Genomic DNA, 6,218 nt, shown 5'->3' with positions numbered 1-6,218 from the left:
TCTAGGGATGTTAGTGCACAGATTTCTAAAGTTCAAGGTACCGAATTATTTTGTGAAGAAGCCTGTAGAAAGATAAGAAGAAATTGAACCAAAAGTTAATTAATGGTCTGTCAACAGATATTAAATCAACGGATGATGAAGCTTATCCGTTGAAAGACAAAGTTCATCCGTTGAAAGATGTAGCTCATCCGTTGAAGGAGAAAAAGACCATTAGCAAAGGAAAGCTAGCAAAGCTGAATGAGAAATATGGTTCAGTTACAAAGAATTTTGTCTCAGGAGAATCAAGCAAAACCAATGATGCAGGGAAAGTGAATGTGGGGCATCTGTCAATGAAGCAATTAAATGACGGGTTGGAAAATATTGAGGTTAAAATAGAGGCTAAAAGAAAAACCAATAGGAATGGGAAAGTAGGCTACACACCTAATAAGTATGCACCTAGAAAAACATGTGTGAAATGTGGTAATTTTAATCAGTTGTCTACTAGCTGCAAGTATGCACCTAATAAGTTTGCACCCATGTTTGTACCTCATTCTTTGCCTAACATGCCTATGTCACTTATGCATTCCATGCCTATTATGCACACACAGAATTCACTTGCACCTTTTGCTAATATGCCATTTGCACAAAATCCCTATTATGTTGCATTCAATATGCCACAAATGCCATATAACATGCATGTCTAGAATGACATGTTTTCAGAACCAATCCCATATCATGTTAATAACAATGTGATTGATGAAGCTCAAACTAATCATGGGCTTCAAAGACCTTCCCCAAAGATAAAGGTTGATCATGAATTACCCGAGTCTGGTGGTGGAAAGTCCAAGAAAATTAAGAAGTAACAAGGCAGGACCCAAGGAAACTTGGGTACCAAAATTAATTTGATTTGGTTTTGATATGTGCAGGGAAACAGAAAGAATCTATGGTATTTGGACATTAGATGCTCAAGGCATATGACTGGAGATTCTACCCTGCTCACAAAGTTTAAAGAAAGAGCTGGAATTACCTTTGTAGATGATAACAAAGAATATACTATGGGATATGGCTTGATTTCAAAAGGAAATGTCATCATTGATGAAGTTACACTAGTTGATGGACTCAAACATAATCTATTGAGTGTCATCCAACTATGTGATAAAGGCAACTCAATTATCTTTAATACTGAAGCCTATGCTGTCACTTGCAAAAAGAACAACAAAGTGGTTCTTACTGGAGTAAGAAAAGGAAATTGTACTTAGATGACTTCAACTTTACAGATGCAGATTCAATTACTTGCCTTTTTAGCAAATCAAGTCAAGATGAAAGTTGGCTATGGCACAAAAAGCTATCTCATTTGAACTTCAAGACAATGAATTAATTGGCCAGGAAAGACCTTGTTAGAGGCATTCCTCTAGTTAAATTTTCAAAGGATGGACTTTGTGGTGCTTGTCAGAAAGGAAAGCAAATGAAAACATCATTCAAAAGAAAGCTTGATACAATAATTAATGAACCCTTGCAACTACTACATATGGATTTATTTGAACCAGTTAATGTATTGTCAATTTCCAAGAAAAATTATTGTCTAGTGATTGTAGATGATTTTTCTAAATTTTCATGGACATATTTTCCTGGATCAAATGATGAAGCAAGTGAAATCATCATCAATCACATCAGGCAAGTCAACAATCATCCTGATCTCAAAGTTAGAAGAATCAGGAGTGATAATGGAACTAATTTCAAGAATTCTTCAATGAGGTTGTTTTGTGAAGAAAATGGAATCATGCATGAGTTCTCAGATCCAAGGACACCACAACAAAATGGAGTGGTTGAGAGAAAGAATATGTCATTGATTGAAGCTGGAAGGACTATGTTTGAAGAATTAAAATTACCAACTTATTTCTGGGCTGAAGCTGTCAACACTGCATGCTACACTCAGAATATTTCTTTGATCAATCAAGCCAAAGACATGACTCCTTATCAATTCTTCAAGAATAGAAAGCCAACACTGATCTTTCTTCATGTTTTTGGATGCAAGTGCTATATTCTAAGGAATCAAGCTGACCAATATGGAAAGTTTGATACAAAAGCTGATAAAGGTATCTTTGTTGGATATGCTATTGGAAAAGCATATAGAGTCTACAATCTAAGAACCAACATTGTTATGGAATCTGTACATGTTGTATTTGATGATAAAAATATTGAAGGACTGAAGGATGAAGGTTTTCGTGAAATCCTCAAATTTGATAATGTTGAGATATATTGTGATGATAGTGATGATGAAAGTGATCAAGAAGGAATGGCAAAAGGATATTCAAATGAAGCAACAGCAGTTCATGCACAGAGTGCTGCATCGGTTGAAAGACAAAGCGCAACATCCATTGAAAGACAAAGTGCAACATCCATTAAAAGACAAGTTATTGCATCCGTTGAAAGACAGAGTGCATCATCCGTTGAAAGATAGAATACAGCATCCATTGATGATCATTCTTCAATAGGCGCTGTTAGTCTCTAAACACGCGCTAATAATACACGCAAGTATAGGAGTTCGCAAGTAGTATAGAATCTTTTCTAGTTCGTTCCCACAGAGACTCACTTTGGTTAACTAATTAATCTATGCACTTAAGCAACAATGTATGGTTATTATTCAATGCTAAGATGATAACAAATATAGGCTATTTACAACTAAGAATTAAACTAACAATTATAAATAAGAGAATAAGATAGACTGAATTAATATATATGACAAACATGGGATTCTAACTTCATTAAATACTTCATTCAATAGCCTTATTATTCTCAACCTTAGCATGCAATGGCGATGACACTAATTAGATAACACGAAATTGATAAACGCCAACTTTCGTTGCACGAGTACCATACTACCAGACATCCATAAAAGAGATAGAAGCTGAATAGACACCAATTATATTGAGACCCTATATGTCTATAGAATTTGACAACATAATGATTTAAACACAAGTTATCTATCTTGATTACATAGGGCAAGTAAGATGGTTAAATTACCCACGAATCATGCATAATAATTACATGAACCTATGCTAGCATGGCAAGTTCTAAATCTTTAAATTCACTTTCGCTTCATTAAGAATTAGCACACTATCTTATATGTTCGCGATGCTCATAAGACGAATACGCACAACCAATACTAGGTTATCATACAATCACCACATACTAAGACATCAAACAATTTAACTAAAGAAATCCATAAATAAATCCGCTAGAACCCCATGATAACGATTAGCCCATAATCGGACTCACCATCAACGTGGGTTCTGATGAAAGCATGGTATAAAAAACGTAGTCTTTATAACGAATAAATAAAACCAAGTAAGAAACAAGAGTAAGGTTCACAAATAAGAAAACTAGCATCCAAGTTACAACTTAGAACAAAGATTCACAAGTAAAAATAAGATCTTCTTCGTCTTCGTTAAATCGTACTAAAACGGTCTTCTTACGTGTCTCCTTTATATGTATCTGGCTTGATATCTTATTAAAAACAACCTAAAGTTGCTTATATAGCAGCCCTAATTAGCAGAGAAGTCTTCCAATTCGAATTAGAATATAATCAGAATTCTGCATCCCGACCAGGTGCGGCCGCACGCTTGATCAGCGCGGGCGCGCTGGCTTTCTGAACTTCGAACACGGCCGCACGCTTGATCAGTGCGGGCGCGCTGGGCTTCTGCTAGAAATTAACTTCTTCATTTTTCTTGCAGACTTGAGCCGGTCTTCCCCGAACTTTTATTCCAACGCCACCTTGACACCAAATTAGCACCAAAACAATGCTAATTCACCTGATTACCTAGATAACGCCTGAAATGCAAAAATACTAGAAAATACGTTAAAACATTTAACAACTTGAGTACAAATGCATAAATTCAAAGCTTATTAGAGCATTATAAAGTGTCATAAATGCCACTCAACATACCCCCAAACTTGAATCGATGCTTGTCCTCAAGCATAAACAGACTCAAAGAAAAAGAAATAAAAATATGCATGAATACAACTAAATGAATGCAATGATCCCCAAAGAATAACTAAACCAATCAACAAGCAACACCTCAGCAAATGCAGTTATTCGCATAAAGATCAATCAAAGCTCACAAATCAACCTACAAACCAAAGACGTGCGTGTGTGCAACTGCTTACAGATATACTATCGCAACTAGATCAACAATCATGACTCACTACTTATCAAAATAATCGCAAGTTTATAAATAGAATAAAAGCTAGACTCATAATAATTTATAACACTTTAATTCTTATATCGGAGTTTAACATGGATTCACGCTTTTTATTCACAACAAAACAACACAAGTATGCCTATTTGTCCCGCAAGGTTGACTCAGTTGGTTAAAGAGAGGAAAACTATCCTCTTGGTCACAGGTTCGAATCCCACGGGAGGAGAATTTATGATTATGAGGCCTCCTTAGTCAGAGCATGTCGCTTAAATGCGGTTTACCTTGGTTCACATGGTTTGCTGGCTATTGCGTGAGCCCGTAGGGTTTACCCGGTGCGCACCCGAAGGGTAGCGGCTGCGGGTTACCTACGATTAAAAAAAGTATGCTTATTTGATCGTGCAATGAGTGAGGTCCACAAAAGACTTATACAATAGTACCCATGTAGCGAGCGTTAGGTTAGCGGATCCCAGACTATAAAAACCTTAGGTCACTAGGCACAAAGTCCCCTAAGAACTTAATAACTCGAGTACTAAAGAGCCCACTCTTGATCAATTATACATAACACTTATTTTTTTTCTCTAATTTTTTTTTCAACGAATTTCTGAATGAGTGCGTTTCGCTCCATCTCATTCAACCCTAGATTACTAATATAAATATGAGCCGACTACTAGCCATTTGACACCTAGCCACACAACTAGCAATGAAATCCAATTTCCTCCAATTTTTAAATATCCATGACTTTTATTATTAAGAGAATATCCTAAATTCTTAATATAAACAAGCGATTAAACCTCGACAAATAAACAAACAAACCATGACCATGATCTAGCACTCTAGCAACCTGTAAGACTTAGTGAAATACAATTGTCTCTAGCATGCAAATCAATTCGATAAGACTTAACAACACTAAATATGACATCACTATACTAGCATCAATATCACCCATTAATTGGAAAAATCATCTAAGGGATCATGCTATAATACAAATGCATGAAACTAAATGAACAAGATATCCTAAAAACTACCAAATATAAAAAACACATGGAAAAATATACAAACTATATGTACTAAACTATCATGTATATGCAACTATATGTGACTCACACGAAACTATATTCCTTCAACTACTATCTCCAAACTTAAAATATTCATTGTCCTCATTGAAGGTAATAATAAGGAATTCAGGCATACCTACTGCGAATCGTAATCATCACCCTCAACGAGTGGAGTGTCAGGTGTATCAGGAGGCGGATACACGGAGTCCTCACCAAAAACTGGCCACTGAATGTCAACCCTGGTGGCTCTAAATGCAGTCCCAAGTGCCTGGGTGAGATCGTGTGCAAACTGACTATGGATGTCGTGCATCGCATCCATCCTCCTAGATAGACGCTTATACTACGTCGAACTCAAACCAACTCTAATATCTGCTCCTGCTGCTGCTGCGATGAACCAGCCTCCTCTCCTAACTGAGCTCTTCAAGCTGCCTTACTCGCTTGCTCCGTACCACCAGCATATATTTGATCGTGGGGCACACCTACTGGCAGATGATCAAACGTGTAACCAAGCCCCTTAGGATCGGGCTTACCTCCTCCCCACTCAACCATACTGTGCAGCGTAGAACTGTCAATAGGAGCACTGGAAAGCTGAAGCTACTCATGTGCGGGCCAATGAACACCAATTGCCACGCATAACTTCGTCACCACGGACGCATACAGAATAGCACCTGTAGTACCTACTCTCAAGAATCTCAAAATCCCCTGATAAATCACCATCCCCAAATCAATGTAATCACCCTGAAGAATACCCCAAAGCAGACGAGCACGCTCCAGAGTAATCTCATGCACATGCGAAGATGGTATGATGTTAGCACAAATAAACGAGTTCCAAGCCCGTGCAAACCTATTCATGCACGACGCAGGGAACGTGGAGTAATCAGTAGTGCCTGTAACACCCCCAAATCCGGGGTCGGGGATCCGGGTTGTCACGAGTTCCATTTCCCTTAATAACACTTAATCTTAATAAACAACCAACTACTACATA

The sequence above is a fragment of the Apium graveolens genome, chromosome 9 (assembly GCF_009905375.1).
Source record: "Apium graveolens cultivar Ventura chromosome 9, ASM990537v1, whole genome shotgun sequence".
Classification (NCBI taxonomy): Eukaryota; Viridiplantae; Streptophyta; class Magnoliopsida; order Apiales; family Apiaceae; genus Apium; species Apium graveolens.
Note: the sequence above shows the minus strand (reverse complement) of the source record.